The 18685-nt window shown below is 36.9% G+C and overlaps 1 long non-coding RNA gene across 1 annotated transcript in view; it reads right to left on the reverse strand.

The window, feature by feature from the left end:
- The window catches only part of LOC141275988 (uncharacterized), a 56135-nt gene that overhangs the window by 4521 nt on the left and 32929 nt on the right, over window positions 1-18685 (reverse strand). The window contains exon 4 of the long non-coding RNA XR_012324714.1: window positions 8613-8845. This is a non-coding gene — a long non-coding RNA (uncharacterized lncRNA). The remainder of the gene's footprint in view (window positions 1-8612; window positions 8846-18685) is intronic.

An 18685-nucleotide genomic window follows, 5' to 3' on the forward strand; every position in this document is an offset into this window, starting at 1 on the left:
TTTTTTTTTGCGGTACGCGGGCCTCTCACTGTTGTGGCCTCTCCCGTTGCGGAGCACAGGTTCCGGACGCGCAGGCTCAGCGGCCATGGCTCACGGGCCCAGCCGCTCCGCGGCATGTGGGATCTTCCCGGACCGGGGCACGAACCCGTGTGCCCTGCATGGGCAGGCGGACTCCCAACCACTGCGCCACCAGGGAAGCCCTCACATACATTTTATCCTCTCTTATTAAATGAAGAAAACATGTTTGTTGAGTCTTCTTTTTTTAAGTTCTTTTCTACAATTTCAAAGATTTCTTTCCATTTACAGTTTTTACAAAATATTGGCTATGTTCCCCGTGTTGTACCATATATCCTTAAGCTTATCTTACACCCAATAGCTTGTACCTCCCACTCCCCAATCCCCTATATTACCCCTCCATTGTTGAGTCCTTTCTTGGTCACAGATATTTATTGAGAACTGATTATGTGCCACGTACTATTTTTAGGCACTGTGGACTCAGTTCTGAATGATGTAGACAAGGTCTTTGCATAAATAAAGTTCCCAGAGTTGATGAGAAAATGTTTTGTAAACCAAAGCTCACTATACAAATCACAGTTGAAGCTTTCAACCGACTCCCTGAATTATCCACTCTCTTGATTCTCTCTGTAGTAATATAGTGATAGATGCCCATGGTACCCAGATATTCTTGGTAGTAGCATGTTCGCTATGTACTCACATCCCTCTGCTACTGACAGCTGAGCTACTTAGTGCAAATTACTTGAGTTTCTTCTCCAAACTATTTACTCCTGTGACATGTCTCTATAAATATGTTTGTTAACATATATTAATATACAATTAAATATTTTAACTAAATTCTATGCAAGCTCATAAAATCAAAGTGCAAATAGAGAGTGTTGCTTATATTGAAAACTAACTTGAATGCTTTGGAAGAGCTTTCTGCTCCTCTAACTGGATAATTTCATTTGCCCTGTTATTAACTTTGCTGATTCTTTCATCTGTCTGCTCAAATCTGCTGTTAAACCCCTCCAGTGGGTTTTTTAATTTCAACTATTGTATTTTTCTGCTCCATGATTTATATTTGATTCCTTTTCACAGGTTCTCTTTGTTGATATTCTTTGTTTGCTGAGCCATTATTTTCCTGTTTCCTTTATTTATTTTGTATTGTGTCCTTTAACTTCTTGAGAATATTTAAGAGAGTTGATTTAAAGTCTTGTCTAGTAAGTCCAATATCTGTGCTTTCTCGAGATAGTTCTTGTTCAATTCTTTTTTTTTTCTGTGTATGGGCCATATTTGTTTCATTGCATGCTTCATAATTTTTTTGTTGAAAAATGGACATTTTGACTATTATGATGTGTAAACAATAAAGCAAATAATGAAAAAAAATCACTCAGCAAGTCTTTTCAGATTTGCTCTGGGCTGTGGCTTTCTTTCAACCCTTTCCCTGGCTGTTTACAGCTTTGTCTTAGTTTACACTTCCAGCTTGCCCTGAGCCTAAAAGTTGGCTACATTTGAAAGCTTGTGGCCTCCTCAGGTCTTTTCTGAATATGTGTCCTATCCTGAGCATTTATGTAGCTTTGTAGTTTCCTCTGCTTATGTGGTAATTTTTCAAAGTCCTTCTTCCCCCCACCAAAACCTCACTACTCAGCTTTTCCTCCCAGGTTTTTGGTATATCAATTGTTTACCCCAACTGTTATTTTTCATTCCAGGCTGTTCAGCCCTGAAAGAGTTCCAAGTTAGGCAAAACAAAGGGAAACTCCACGCAGGAGTCCTTCAGGAAAACCCCAGTCAGATAAAAACAGATAACACAATTCCCTGGAAACCATATCTACTCTGTGCCCACACTAGGAAGAGGCTGTCATCTCCAAGACCACTGATGCCTAAGGGAAGGGGTGGATCTAGGTTAGCTAATATGCTGCTAAGATCTAAGCTGTTTCAGTAGCCTTTCTCCTCCTATGCATCCTTTTAGTTGATGTAAACATTTGACTATCTTTCTGCATTTCAATAAGGTTAATCTTCACAGTTTTTGATAAATTTTTAGGAATTTTCTGCGGAAGGACAGTCCCCAGATATCCCTACTCCAACATTTTCACTGACCTCATGCCTGTGAGTGTTTTCTATGTACAGAAGAGTCTGAATGCCAGAGTAGACCCTTAGCTAAAGGAAAAGCTTTGACCTAAAATCAAAGACTGAAAAATAAATATAGATTAAATTTTACACTAAATAAAATGTGTACAGTTGATATATAATCTTTATTCCCCCCAGACCTCATTTTTTCAATTTCCCAAATTTCAGTCTTCATTGCATGAGGTGAGAGAATTTTTTTTTTTTTTTTTTTTACTGAATTATCAGTTAATCCTCACAAGAGTTATATGAGGTTAGCAGAGAGTTAGAATTAGGACCGCTTAAAAAATAAAAAATCATGAAAAAACAAAAACAACAACGAAAAGAATCATGGACTCTAAATTCTTAAGTAATGTGCCCAAGAAAGCTTCTATTTCAGGAAGCAGTAGAAGGTAGAAGAAGAGCTATCAATTCTGAGACCCTATTACATTTCAGGCTTTTGTGTACATAACTCATTTATCCTTGTTTGGTTCCATATTACTAACATATAAAATAGTTGATCACCAAGAATACAATTTGTGACTTCTTGGTATGGTAATTGATTTATTTCTACCTCTTTTGCTAAAATAGATTAATTCAATTCACAACCATAATATTTTATGCTAGTTTATATAAAAATAATGCTATTGCAATACCACATATGCAAGAAACAAGCTTGATTAAAATAGCATGCAGTTAGACTAATAGCTAAAAGTTTGTATTATTTTAAGTTGATAAGACAAATCAATACTTTGTGAAACCACTAATTAATGGAATTTTCTTATTTGAAGCCTTTAGCTCACTTTCTTTTATTAATGAACATATATCATTTCTATGGCAATTAAGTATTTTTCCTATCTGTGAATGGATTCCATTCCTATTATTAAAAAGACATGACGTGAAAAGAAACTCGCAATTATTTATTCTTTCTACAGTCCTGTGTAATGTATTCTGCATTAAGTCATCTTTTACCAATATTGAAAACTTCTGTGTCAGTATGTCAGGCAATATTTGGCATGGGTGCTGTAGCAGGAATCCAAGATATCGGTGTCAAAAAATAAGGGAATGTAAAGTTCACTAATGTTCTGGATTATTTCACCAAGTACTGGCTACAGAGACAGTGGAAAATGAAGTATCTTCTTTCTGGTTCACTTCCATTTCCCTATGGCTGCATGTTTCCATAAATGAGTAACAGATATTATGCTAAAAGGAAGGTCTGTCATCTGTCATCTAATAAAACTGGGGAAAACTGTGTTGAACAAAATATAAAAGACTTACCAGTGTCTTTAATCAATTAATGTACACTGTAAATCTCTAAGAGATTTACAGCAGTTTCTAAGTTAATTTGACCATGGAAACTTTTTATGAAATAAAATATTTAGAACAAGTAGAAAACAGTTTACAAGACTTATTCTTTGTTTATATTGAAAATGGTTCTTTATTATTGCCTTTGGTTTTTCTACCTTAACAAAGTGTGTTTCCATCACACATCAGTTTTGTATGCTAATTCATAAAGAAGATAAATGTAAACTAAATTTAAACTTTCAAGAAAATTGTGGGTTTTCAGCAGTTTTTAGTGGTGGAATTAAAATAAAAAGAAAATCATAAGTGAAGTTCCAAAATGTGCTCGAATAAAGTGGATTTGCCTTTTTTGATGTGAGGATTAAATCCACCATCTAACCTTCCACTTCCCCCATACCCCACTATTCACCATTCTGAGATTTTTATGTGGAAACCTAGATTTCCAAGTACCAGGCCAATAAAGCAATGAGGTAATCCAACTTCTTCAGTTTGGGTTTAAGGAGCTCACATGTTGAGAGTGACTTGCAACCTGCATCGACCTGCAGTTCCAAATGGAAAATATTAATGGAGAATCAGGACCCCAAGGAAAGGAGATCAGTTAAAAAGCCTGAAACCACTTTGGGAAGAAAACAAGGGGAAGAGACAAGAGAGAATATACAGATCATTGGCAACTAGGTGGGAAAAATAATTACAGTATACCATGACTCAGGACTGTCTTAATAGACTAGTAATAGATTGAACAACGGTTGATGACCTGGTCTGTATTATTATGTCCAGTTATGCTACTTTCTCTCAGCTTTTACAATAACCACACGCAAGTGAAAGCGCTACTTCTGCTTCTAAGTGTGTTAATGTTGAACTGAATGTTGGAAGACAAATACTTCTCATTTGAAATATTGTTTTAGGCAACTAATACACCCAAAGGAATTTAAACCATCTAGACAGAAAAAGAATAAAATGCTAACAGTATCTTGCCGCATTTGGCAGAAAGTTTTCAGTTTGGTGGAAGTGGATATTGCTGCCCCTGAAAACTATTTCATTATTTTGACACTCTATTTGCTCTTTCTCCTTCTCTTTGCTCTTTCAAAGACAGTTTGTCTTTTTATAACCTTGTTCTTTTGTGGCATTTCTCTTATAATTTGAATTGTGCACTTTATTCTTCACCAGAAACAAACTCTCCATCACTATGGATGTCATTTAGTTATCATCTCTCAATATGTTAAATAACTACTGGTCTTGAGTTTTCCAAGCACTCGACTTTATTGAACTAACTCTGCATAATATTGGGTTTTTTCATTAATAGTGTTATACAAGTTTATGGTGTCTAGGGCAAATTATCTTTAAAGGAATAAGCACTATGATGCGAAATTTCAAAAATGAAATTTTTGTCATATTAAATGTCTTAATGTAACAAAATGGAGTTATAAACCTAACACTGTGCTGAACATACAAAATAAGTAATTAAATTGTATTATTTTTATACAGTTGTATAGAAAAGCAATTCATACTGAAAACAATAAGATCCACTAAAAAGCCATGGGAAAAACTTCTTTCAAAGATCTAACTCCATTATAAATGTATAATTAATGCGTTTTTAGAATTTGCTAATGCAAGATAGTGTTTTGTGAAAGTTACCTGTAAGTTTGCTTTGGATTGAGATCTTTTTTAGCATTATATTTATTATAGCATGCCAAATGCTGACAGGAGATTATTTGAAAAACCGATTCCTATTTATAGCTTTCTCAATTCTATAAACAGTTATCTTCCACACTTCAAAACACATTCTTAGAAACTCAAAAAAGACTTCATATTTGGGATCTTGGTCTAGAATCATGACTCTAAAGGGACTGTTACCTGCATTCTACAGCATTAACTATTATCTTGTCTTCATATTGAGGTAAACTGAAGAGAAGACTTTTCATTCATTCATTTACTCAAGAACAATTATGAGAATATATTAAGTGCAACGTATGAGAGAAATCCAAAGATAAATAAAGTAGCATTCTTGACTCAATAGTAAAAGAGCTGAGTCATGAGCATAATAATCCTGACAAAGGGTAGAAGATGTTAACTGCTATAAGGGATGCAAATGCCAAGCTCTCTGGATGGTGGGGATTGTTTCTGGCTGAGAGTTTCAGAGACTACTGCCATGGAGGAGGTGAGGTTTGCAGAAAGACATCAATAAAGACAGAGGTGGGATGTTTTAAGTGGAGAGAGGTCTTGAGCAGAGTCACAGGGACAAAAGACTTGAGAATATTTAGGAAAGAACAAATTAAAAAAAAAAATGTCAAGGGCTTCCCCGGTGGCACAGTGGTTAAGAATCTGCCTGCCAATGCAGGGCACATGGGTTCGAGCCCGGGTCTGGGAAGATCCCACATATTGCAGAACAACTAAGCCCATGCACCACAACTACTGAACCTGCACTCTAGAGCCTGTGAGCTGCAACTACTGAGCCCGCACAACACTACTGAAGGCCACGTGCCTAGAGCCCATGCTCCACAACAAGAGAAGCCAACGCAATGAGAAGCCCATGCACCGTGACTAGAGAAAGCCCACATGCAGCAACGAACACCCAACGCAGACAAAAATAAATAAATTAATTTTAAAAAGTCAAATAGTGCTTTGGGATTATTAACAGCAGGTGATAGATTGTATCTAGAGTGTGGAAATTGCTAAGAGGTAGCCTAGGGAGAATGAACTTTTACTTTTCTAGGTAGTAGGGAATGACTGAAGGTGGGAGAAGAAGTGGGAGAGAGTTGTGCTTTAAAAAGATGACTCTGGCTGCTGTGGTCTGGCACATAAATAAAACCATGTTGACCCTCTGATTTGAATACTCCAGGGGCCTCCTGTCTCCTACCACACTCCTCTTTACTCACTCTCCTCTTGATTCAGCCATACTGACATGCATGCTAATACATCAACACACCTGCTGCACTTCCAGCCCAACAGCTTTTGCTCTGGCTAGTCCCTCAGTCTGGAATGTTCTCCCCTCTTATAGTCACATGGCTCACTCTACCTATTTGTAATTTTTTGCTCCATTACCTTCTCCATGAGCTACTCTGACCACTTTGTGAAAATTACAACACTCTTCCTTACAGGGATCCCTGTCCTTAGGATCTGTACTGTAGAAGGCCCCACATATCACAAGCACACGCAAAATAAATTTACTGAGATGCCCATGAGTGTCTCTGTCACTCAGGATCCAGCACTATGGCTGGTACACTCTGACCCACAACTAACACAACTCGGGCTAGTAACTGTGCCAGAACGAGAGCTGAAAGTTTGTGGGTTGTGTCACAGAAAACTTCAGATACCAATGTTGCTTCAGAATGGGAAGAAGACTTCAGCAGATGTCTCAATAAAAGACAAGACAAGTTCACTAACTTGTCAAAGCCTTCCTTATTAACAGTGTGAATGCTCTTTCTTGCATAAGAAACCAGCATCCATTTAGTTTTGTGTTTTAATTTGTCGCTCCAGAGGTACTCACAAATTATCATGATTTTAAAAAGGGCAGCTGAGAAACAGTCTGCAATACTAGATAATTCACATTACTCTAAAATTTTATGTATGTATTTGTACATATATTTTATGTACATATATATAATCTAGACAATATATTTGAAGTGTGATACTTCTTATATATAAATGGAGACACTGCTTTAAGAGTTTATGAAAATCAAAGTAAAGTTGTAGAAAATTCTATGATGCAATCAAAATATCTTGTAATATTTTCTGCTTGCCAATAGTTTAGCATCTATGATCCCATTATCAAGACTGAACACGACATCTAAAATCCTTTGTTTATTTCAAATTTAAGTGTGGTTTTAAGAAATTCATTGAGAGGGGACTTCCCTGGTGGCAAAGTCGTTAAGAATCTGCCTGCCAGTGCAGGGGACATGGGTTAGAGCCCTGGTCCAGGAAGATCCCACATGCTACGGAGTAACTAAGCCCGTGCGCCACAACTACTTAGCCTGTGCTTTAGAGCCCGCGAGCCACAAGTACTGTGCCCACATGCCACAACTACTGAAGCCCATGTGCCTAGAGCCCGTGCTCCGCAACAAGAGAAGCCACCGCAATGAGAAGCCCATGCACTGCAACGAACAGTAGCCCCTGCTCACCACAACTAGAGAAAGCCCGCGCAGCAACAAAGACCCAACACAACCAAAAACAAACAAACAAACAAAGTTTATGTTTTTTTAAAATCACCTTAAAAAAAAAAAAGAATTTCATTGAGAAATCTAGCTGCTTCTGTTTCAACAAAGGAAACTTTCTAAAAACAGAAGCTCATCCAAAAAACTTCACAGACTTAGTAACGATTGCCTAATTAGGCATTACTATCAATAGAACAGAACATAAATTATATAGAAATCTTGATTTTTACCAACATAATTAGCGATTTTGTTGAAATGAAAGCAATAAAAATAAATTTTATGGAACAAACATATAATAAACTATGAATTACACCTCTTTTCTTTAATTACTCATCCAAACATCAGTACCTCATCAACAAAACATGCAGACGTGCAATAAAAATTAAATTCAGTAGTTTTTAACATTGTCCTTAGTTTTAATCATATAAAATCACTGGTTAGTGCATTTAAAATTTTTTTATTATGAAGATATTTTATCAAGGCATGAAGATAGAACATAATTCTTATAACTGATTGTTGGTGTTTATGAATTTTAGATAGTTAGATATAAGGTATGTAAGCTTCCATTTCTACCCTTGCACTGGCCTTGCCAAAGAGAGAGACTGGTCTGTGTACCTCCTAAAGAATTATATTTCATTCCTAAGAATCTTGAGGGATATGGAGGTATATGGGGTCTTGAGAAGAAGTCATATAGCTACAAATCCACCAAGGCAGTATATTATCTGTCTCTGTGTTTCCTTTGAAAGAGAGATAAAATCACAAGACTCCACAAAGACTTGAGCTTTAAAATAAGTGAATATCACCACCAAAGGTAGGCAGATCAAAAAATGAGCATTTACTGGGGAGAAGGGAACTAATATTTATTGAAGCACCCAGTACAATTCAGTTCTGAGTTATTATGTGATAGAAATAATTCTATATGCAATACCCATGTTATCTACATAATTTAACATCAAGGAAACGCTGTGAAGTAAGAGCAATTATTCCCATTTTAAAAAAGAGGGAATTCAGGCTTGACGATCGTAAGTAATTTTCCAGGGGCACAACCTATTAACTCACATGAGCCTTGTTATTCCTTCGTTCCTTTTCTTTCTTTTCTTTCTGTTTCACAGACTGTGATGACTCATTTCCTTCTCTCCTCCTCCATGTAAGTGACTCAATCCCAAAAGATTGCTCTCCTCCATGCCTGGCCGTTGAAATGGAAAGATGTAATATCTCTGACTCCATTCTTTCTTCTTGTTCTCCCAAGAGACCACTTTCTTTTCATGTTTTAAGGGCTTAAATGTGAATCACTGTGGAGAAATAAAAAGTTGATAGCAAAATGAATAAATGTGGGCTGTCTACAAAATTTATTAAGATTTTTACTATCTTATTGTCATAGTGTCTGGCTTATAGCTTTTGATATCCTATAAGACATGAAATATTAAGCATCTGTCCTTGTTTTGTTCTTTTTTCCTGAAGATGAACTTCAACATTCTTGTCTTCCCTCACACTGTTCCCGTAACCTCCAGTCACTGCTTTTTGTTTCAAATTTAGTAGGAAAATGAGAGGGATACTTTGAACTGTTAATTATGTTTTCTTCCTTTTAGAGGTAAGGTCATTAAGTATTTCTGTGAGTAGCTTTTTTCAATAATAAAGCCAGACTATAATATAGTAAAAACAACAAAACTCATTGATTCAGAGAGGCCTCGGTTGAATTTCTGGCCCTGTTCTTATTATCTGACACTGTGTAACTTACATTCTAATGAATCAGTTTCTGTAGCTATGAAATGAAAATTATACAATGAATGGAGATTTTATAAAATAACATATCAAAGTGCCTAGTATTCTGTGTCTAGTAAACATATTAGTCAAGTCTGAATCTGACTCTATTCTGGAGATAAATTAAAATAAAATATTTATAATGAACCAGCATGAGCTAGGCACTGGGGTTCCAAAGATGGAAAGATTGTGTTTAATATCTTGAAGTTCATTACAGTTTATAATGGAGGGAAGACCTGTAAACCATTAACTACAAAACCGCTTAATGTAAATTAGGAGTTTGGGATTAACGTATACACACTACTATATATAAAATAGATCATCAACAAGGACCTACTGTATAGCACAGAGAACTCTATTCCATTTTCTGTACTAACCTCTATGGTAAAGGAATCTGAAAAAGAAGGAATATATGTATATGTATAACTGAATCACTTTGCTGTACACTTGAAACTGACACAACATTGTAAATCAACTATGCTCCAATATAAAATAAAAATTAAATTTAAAAAAACCAATATAAAGTAAGAAATTAGTTAATTAATTAAATTTAGAAAAGAATATCTTTGTCCCAGGTCTATCTTCAGTCAGAGGACCAGATCCTCTTCTTCTTGAGGTTGCTGATAGAGATATACATCACAAATAAATTTAGTTAAAGTATTATGTTTCGCTAATCATAGAATATAAGAGTTTGAACCTTATGGAATATTTCCTTTTTCTCAAAAGACAAGTCTAGACTGCTTCTTTTCACTGTAAAAAGCCTATCTTGGATTTTTTTTTTTCCCTGTGTGTTTAAGAAAACATAAATCGGTATAACCTAACAAAAAGCAAGAGAAGGTTTTCCGAGTGCTTAAAACAGTTCTGGCTGAAATCACAAACCCGAATGTAAGGGAAGCAGGAGCTTCAAGTGGAAGAACAAGCCAGAGGGAGCAGCATATACAAAGGTTTGCAGGTAGAAGACAGTGAGACATGGTCTCATCTGGGGAAATGCAAGTAGTTCTATATTGTTAGAGCACAAAGTGCGGGTAAGGAACATCAAGAGATGAAAACTATAGCAGTAGATAGGGGCCAGTTCATGGAGGTTTGGTATGCCTTGTCAAAGAATTTAGAGTTTGTCTAGTGGGCAGAAGGACTTATTGAAAAATGATAAGCAAGCAAAGGATAAAAGCAAGTATGTATTTTATACAGACAAGCTTGCAAAAGAGGGACAGGGACAGGAGGGAGCTGAAATGAAGACAAGGAAAATGGTTATTGCTATATTCCAGGTTGAAAAAACTCGAGGATCAGAGCAATAGTTAACATTCTGAAGGTCACAAAGCTAGCCATTTGCAGATCCAGGACTTACATCCAGTTCTTCATGATCAAAAATTTTTTAACTTACCATGAAGTTTTCAAGGATGAACCAACATCACTAAAGATTCAACTATGGTGGACTTGACCAAGAAGGAGTGGGGGGAGAGACAAATCAGTAGTCGACGCATCCCAGAACCATGCAAACATGGAAGACATCTTTGACTCCTTCCTCTGTTTCACTGTATCACAACCCAATCAGTTACTCTCTCCTATTAAGTTTACCTACTGCCAAGCCATGTTTCAAGAGAAAGGATGATTGCCTTAGACCCTGTAGCCTGGGAATGCTACTTCATCAGATCCTATGGAGACCGAGGCAGCAGCTGACCTTCACAAGGAGCCAAGCCTTTGCCCACACTGTGTTGACCCCTCTGTCAGCCAGCTTAGGCTAAGTGATGCTTGATAGTAAACAACCGCAAAGTCTCAGTACCTTACGAAAACAAAGTTTCTTTTCTAACTCTTGTCTTTTGGGGAGCAACTTCCGCTCTGTTCTTTATCTTTTTCACTCTGTGATGCAGGTTAAATGAGCTACACCTTTCTGCGCATGGTGGTCTTGAAATAGGGAAAATAGAACTGACTCCTCAAACCTCTAGTCCAGAAAGGCACCTACAAATTCCTATTAAATTTTATTGACCAAAGCTGGTCACGCGAGCAAGCATGACACCAAGGGGCAGGAAGTATGATCATTCAGCAGGGGCAAGCCCAACAGAGAGAGGGCCAGGATAGAGCAGCAGCAAATCTTTTCCAAAATTCAGTCTACTAGAATTATTGAAATTCGGGCTTGGCTGGGTATTCATGGAGATGCCAAGGTGGTTCTGTTTTACCAAGAATCTATTTTCCTGAGGGATTGAAAGAAATCATATTAAGAGGTGAGAGGTCTCCAGTAACAGATTACCTGGAGCAAAGCAGCATAATTGTTCAAATACAAACACACTTAATTCAGATTGCTAGCTGTAAATCACATCTCTTGCACTTCCATGCTACGTAATCGTTGACAGTTTACTAAATTACACAATTTTCTTCTGTTAAATGGGAATTATTTTAAAGGAAGGAACCCCTTCATGCAAAATTTTTAGGAGATGGAGGATCCACAAAACAGTCTTCCATTTGGCGCCAGAACAAGAGAATGTAGTTGCTGTTCCAAGCTCACTGGTGGCAGAGGATGGCAGTGTGGCATCATGACACAGGGGAGCTCCAGGGAACAGCCACGCTGCCTCCTCCAGACTTACTGCAGTGCTCCCCACACACACTTTCAGAGTTTTAGCAGTGGCCGTATTGTGGTCACTCTGATCAGCACATCAATAGGGGCTGTGCCTATGAAGGAATTTTGCAGAGGAAGCGTAACTAACATGGCAGATGAGACTTGCTGTTGTGCCTATGAAATACAACCTAGGTACTCCAAAAATAAGTCAGGGTGGGGCAGGTACACAATTTCTAGAGAGATCTGGAGATTCAAATATTTCACCAATGTCAACCTCAGTGAGAAAATATGTTCCTGAAAATTTGAAATCTTTCATGTTACTGAAACGTTGTACTCTATTGAAATGTTCAGCTGAAACACGGTTGAAACTCATTTAGTTTCTATTTTAGAAAGATGGTGCCTGCCATCTTCACCATAGAGGCACTATTGAGCTGACAGTCAATTAAAAGTTGAGGAAGTCTTGATGCTAAAAACAACTTGACCCCCACTGTCAATGAAGCAACCATCTCCCACGAGGGCATTCAAAGAACAGATTGTTTTAAAATTGCATTCTTCACTCATAAACTGTCAGTTTCCCAGGTGTCTGGCCTGGATCTCTTGACCAGGGCCCCTGGGGTTAGGCCACTTTGAAAACAAGAAAGGTAAGTTCTGAGAGCCTCTTCTTCAGAGTTCTAATCTGTCCATCTGGTCTATCAGCCCCTGTAGGAACCTTAGTTCTGAGTTTGGAGGTCACCTTCTTTGACGATATTCCCTTTGAACCCAGCCTCACACTGAAATCATCCTGGCTTAGTTCTTCATCCATCTACTCTGGTCTCCTTCCCACTATTAAATGGCCAGCCGGGTTTGGACCCATAACAGAAATCCTGCTAGGAAAGCCCTCAGTTCCCCTCTCCTGAATCTTGGCTGCCAAATCATCCAGCTCATTCTAAGATTAACTCTTTGAATGGTGGCAGCCCCTGGGATATACCTGCTGAGACTATAGAAGATCTTGACTGTCATATGTTAGAATCTCCAATTCTATTCTGCCCTGCTTTTAGGATTCTAAATATATATAATGAAAATATAAAATATATATATATATTATATATATATATACACATATATATACAACTCTAAAATATATAAGTATAAAAATATATATATATAAAAAACTCTAAAGAGACAAATTTTCAGCATAAAAACAAGGGTATTTAGAGAGCAAACATGAAGACCATTTTATTGGTAACATCTCTTAGGTGCCATGTCCATGTGAATACATAGAACGTGCAGAGGTTAATGATTACGATGATTCTGTTTTACTGACTGGCCTGAATTAATTGTGTATATAAATCATGTGTCACAGAAGGGCCTCAGGCTCTAGTAAATAAGCAGTCACTGAGAGACCATTATGTATAGGATGGTCGCTAGTACTTTCTGAGCTAGTAAACAGAGCACATTAAGCTTCACTTCATGACCAGTTTTCAATTTCAATGTAGTGATATACATATATATCCTTTACAATATGGAACGTGTCATTATACTTATTTGTACTCCTTTAAAATTGTTTAAATTTACCAGTGTGGCTTACTTTAATTAAAATGTGCAAATCAAGAACTTCTGCTGATATTATTAATTCCCTTTACAATGCCACTAAAGTTTAATTTATTCGGTCATCATCTTAAACCAATAAATCCCTAAACATTAGCAGCCATTTCTGTTCCATTAATTAAGTGCTTTATAAATAAGAAACTGCTCTGGGCTGAAGTTCATGAAATAAGTCACTTAGATAATACATCCAAAGGAGCAGAAGACTGACTCAAGGACAACATAATTATATTTGGTGTTTATTATAGGTCTAATGTCTGGATTTAATGTTATGAACTTTCATTTGAAATTAAACATCAAGTATAGACATTTGATTGGTAGGGTGTGCTATTTATCTGAGCCTTGAAAATGGCCTTTCTCTTGAAAAAGCAATAAAAGTAGTCATTTATTTAGAAAATATGTAACAAATACCTATCATATGTGTTGTGGTATATTCAGGAATAAAAGTAATCATAATCTAGTTGAAAGGATAGGAAATAACTAAAAATAAAGATCCTGAGCCAGTCTCTGAAAAGTATTACTCTCCATGATTAAAAGCATTTTCCTTCTACCATGGTCAATAGGAATAAAATCTATCATATATATTAATGTCACCACGGTTTTCTCATTAATCAGAATAGCCCTTTATGATAAATAATATACATTTATAACTACTAACATAAGAAAGGAATGAATAAGACTCAAAAGTGAAAAAGGAAAGACGGAAAAAGCTCACATCTTGCCTACAGTGGACATTCCACAGCATACGTTAACTCACTTATTCTTGCTTCCTCCATACAAATATTTATCAATTACATCATCATCCATGTGTGTATGCATTTACAACTCATCTTTTTTCTTAGTATCTAGAAGTTGTTTACAAACTCATTTTTAACAATTTAGCCTTGTCAAATTTGCTTCTGTATTTATTTTTTAATGTTGATTTGATTGCCATTTATATCACTCAATATGACCCATACGAAGTCACACAATTGACATTTTTATTAGAATTTAGTACCTGAAAACTGTTTCTTGAAAATTATAAAGCTCTTAATTTTGGCGATAATCTCTCTTACTCTTTTTGCCTTAAATTCAAGGAAGCTGAGTCCATCTGAAGCTCAATCACAGAAACCACCTTACACTGAGGCTTGACCTATTTTCCTTCTTTTTCCCATTCTGATTGGTCTCCTTCCATTTCTTTATTATTGACCTAAGATATGCCTTTCATTGAAGATCTCACTCCTAAATCTGTTTTTGGAAATAAAATTATACAAATAAACTAAACAGGAATAGATTTTTTAAATAGAAAATAGACAAGAATTTAGCAAAAGTGTAAAATGGTCAAATTTAATTTATTGGTAGAAAAAAAAGGGAAGAGAAGAAAAAACGGAAAACAAAAAGGCCAATCTACTTTCCAAGAGTAACAACATGAAAACTGGAATTTATAGTGGTTGATGAACTGCCCTTTCAGGCCCTACTTCTTTTCTGAGGCATCTGCTAATATTAAGACCAGTCAAATTCTCTGAAATGTCACGTACTATGAGAACTTTATTTTAACATCACTTGAGACATGTGATATGAAAAAGTTTGATTTATATCATGCTTTCCCATGTATTATTCAAAATCAAAATCGTATTGGAAGAAGATGAAATCTCCAAGTCATCTTGTTAGAAATTCAGAGAGTAAAGAATTTCACAAGGCAAATTCTAACAGTAGAAATTAGCATCAGAAAGAGTCAAGTGTCAAATAACCGTATCTCTTTTTCAAAGACAGAGCAATAGGGCTTGTGTACCTCAAGACAAATCACTTCCCTGCTGTAAGCCTCTGAGACTCCCCATTACCGATATTAAAAAACAAAACCAGGCAAAAACCCCCTGATTTCTTTGGTCAATATATAAAAAGGTCTATCATCTGACCTAGTCTGACTTCTAGTCTTCTTTTCTTCTCTCCCGCATCCCTACCAGCCTTTCCATGGACTCTTAGGTTCTAGAAACAGCACACACTGCTCATTTCTCTGGTCACACTGCATGCATCATTATCCGGATGCTTTCTCTTAATGCCTTTCATTTTTCAGGGAATGCTCACTCACACTCCCTCCACCTATGCTGAACATCGGCCACTCGTTGGATCATCGGGCATCTGAACTCCCTAGGAATCTTTTCAAGATGTTCAGCCTTCCTCTCATTGCAGAAGAGAAGGACGTCAGATACTTGTTCTTCTTTTCCTTTGCAGCATGAATATGGTCACTTGTGATGGTCTCTGCCTTTTTAGTCTGTGGGTATTGATGCAAAAAAGCGAACTAGGAAGAATTTTCTCTGGTGGTAGAGGTTGCAGAGGTTTTTCTCTGGTTGCAGCAAGAAAAAGTCTCCAAGATAAACTCAAAATGGATTAAAGACCTGAATTTAAGGCCAGACACTCTAAAACTCTTAGAGGAAAGCATAGGCAGAAAACTTTTTGACATAAATTGCAGCAAGATCTTTTTTGACCCACCTCCTAGAGTAATGAAAATAAAAACAAAAATAAACAAGTGGGGCCTAATTAAACTCAAAAGCTTTTGCACAGCAAAGGAAACCATAAACAAGACGAAAAGACAACCCTCAGAATGGGAGAAAATATTTACGAACAAAGCAACTGACAAAGGATTAATCGCCAAAATATACACATAGCTCATGCAGCTCAATACCAAAAAAACAAACAATCCAATCAAAAAAATGGGTGGAAGACCTAAATAGACATTTACCAAAGAAGACATACAGATTGCCAACAAACACATGGAAAGTTGCTCAACATCATTAATTATTAGAGAAAGGCAAATCAAAACTACGAGCCATCACCTCACACTGGTCAGAATGACCATCATCAAAAAATCTACAAACAATAAATGCTGGAGAGGGTGTGGAGAAATGAGAACACTCTTGCACTGTTGCTGGGAATGTAAACTGATACAGCCACTATGGAGAACAGTATGGAGGTTCCTTAAAAAACTAAAAATAGAACCACCATATGACCCAGCAATCCCACTCCTGGACATATACCCAGAGAAAACCATAATTCAAAAAGATACATGCACCCCAATGTTCACTGCAGCACTATTTACAATATCCAGGACATAGAAGCAACCTAAATGTCCATCAACAGAGGATTGGATAAAGAAGATGTGGTACACATATACAATGGAATATTATTCAGCCATAAAAAGGAACGAAATTGGGTCATTTGTAGAGATGTGGATGGACCTGGAGACTGTCATACAGAGCAAAGTAAGTCAGAAAGAGAAAAACAAATACCGTATACTAATGCATATATGTGGAATCTGAATAATTGATATAGACAATCTTATCTGCAGGGCAGAGGTGGAGATACAGATGTAGAAAACAAACATATGGATACCAAGGGAGAAAGGTGGGTGCAGGATGAATTGGGAGATTGGGATTGATATATATACACTATTGATACTATGAATAAAATAGATAGTGAATGAGAACCTACTGTATAGCTCAAGGAACTCTACTCAATGCTCTGTGGTGACCTAAATGCGAAAGAAATCCACAAAGGAGGGGATATATGTATACGTATAGCTGATTCACTTTGCTGTACAGTAGAAACTAACACAACATTGTAAAGCAACTATACTCCAATAAAAATTAATTAAAAGAAAGAAGTCTCCAAGGTTTCAGTGACAGCAGTATACATGAACAGAAACTCATTCTCAGAGCATGATTTGAGGTCTTATGGCTGCTTGTATCACATTGGAGCAGAATTCTCGAGCCCTCCTAGAGATCCTCTGAGCAACTTAATGTCCTTGCAGTAAGTTCCTCTCCTGCTCAAATTCACTAAAGTCTAAGATTCTGAAGCTAAAGATCCTGGCTTATATAAAGTCCATCGAAATTTTTTCCAAAATTACTTAGGGCCCAGATCAAATTATCCCAACTCTTTGAATCTTTGTTTTATGCTTCTAAGTGGAAAGAATGTCTCTATTTTATGAAAAATCTGTAACATTTGTTGACTGAAAAATATTGCACAACCTAAAAGGGGAGAATTATGGTTTATTCAGTGGACATACTGAAGACTTGAGATAGCTCTGAGGGGCTGTCCTGAAGAAGTAAGTGAGGATATATAGGAGTTATGCAGGAGTTTTTGCAAATAAATAAACAAACACACAAATAAGATGGTCAAAATCAAAAGATTACTGCTAATTAAAGAAAGACAGACACCTCAAGTTAATAGATTTGGTACTTTTCTATATATGGAAAGATGCAAGAGTCTGGGCTTAGTGAAATTACTCCTTTGATCTGCACCTTAAACTATCTAGGGCCAGTATCCTGTTTTTCTCCACCCGGAATCCCCTCAGGGTGCACCATTAGGGGTGGCTGCAGAGGCTTATGACTTGATGGCTGCAACACCCCTCGTTTACTGATATGGCAGGTGACATTCTTTGTCCACACATTGTGCACATTTTCTTACAGAACTCATTACTTCCTGCCCAATAAATATTTGTATATAAGGTTTATCTCTAGAACTATTCATACAACCTTGACTCACAATCTTTCAGATGGTAAGCGCTTATGATTGGTGGAAGTGAGAGTCTCTGCTGATCTGACAAATGAATGTTCTCTGTAGCCCCTCTTGGTTAACGATGTTTAAGAAAATGATATTTGACTTTAACGCTACCTCCACATCATCAACATTTGAGATGAAGCTATCACAGTCGTAACCATTTAAGGTAAATCATTTAACAATCAAAGAGGCAAGCAGAGGAGCATATATCAACACACTCCTATTAATTCCTCACAAGAAATGAGTAAACAACAAAATTACGATGATTAGACATACTATGAGAGTATGATTATATATACTATCATTTTAGATTTGGGGATTTGAGGATTAACATCTAGGACTTTTGGAGTACTTGGATTGGGGGAGGAGAGGAGAAAGGGAGGCAAACACTGTTCTGGTGCTTTTTCTGGGTCGAAAAGCCAGTGGAAGAGAGGCAAAGGGCACAAGATGGGCGCCTCCTTGTGATGCCCTGAGGAAGAAGCAGCACCCGCCCAACTGAGCCTCACCTCTGTGGACCTCTGTCCTGGTAGGTGGAATTCACACAACATGAAAAATGGTTGATTTTGACTCCAGGAAATATGTCAGTTACAGTTAATCAAGGCACTTATCAACAAGAACAGTGCATTCTTCTTGTTCACAAAATTACCCAGAAGCACTGGGAGTTTTCATAGATCCTTTAATAGAAGGTTTTGAATGCCCG

Source organism: Tursiops truncatus, chromosome 12 (genome assembly GCF_011762595.2).
Source record: "Tursiops truncatus isolate mTurTru1 chromosome 12, mTurTru1.mat.Y, whole genome shotgun sequence".
NCBI classification, from domain to species: domain Eukaryota; kingdom Metazoa; phylum Chordata; class Mammalia; order Artiodactyla; family Delphinidae; genus Tursiops; species Tursiops truncatus.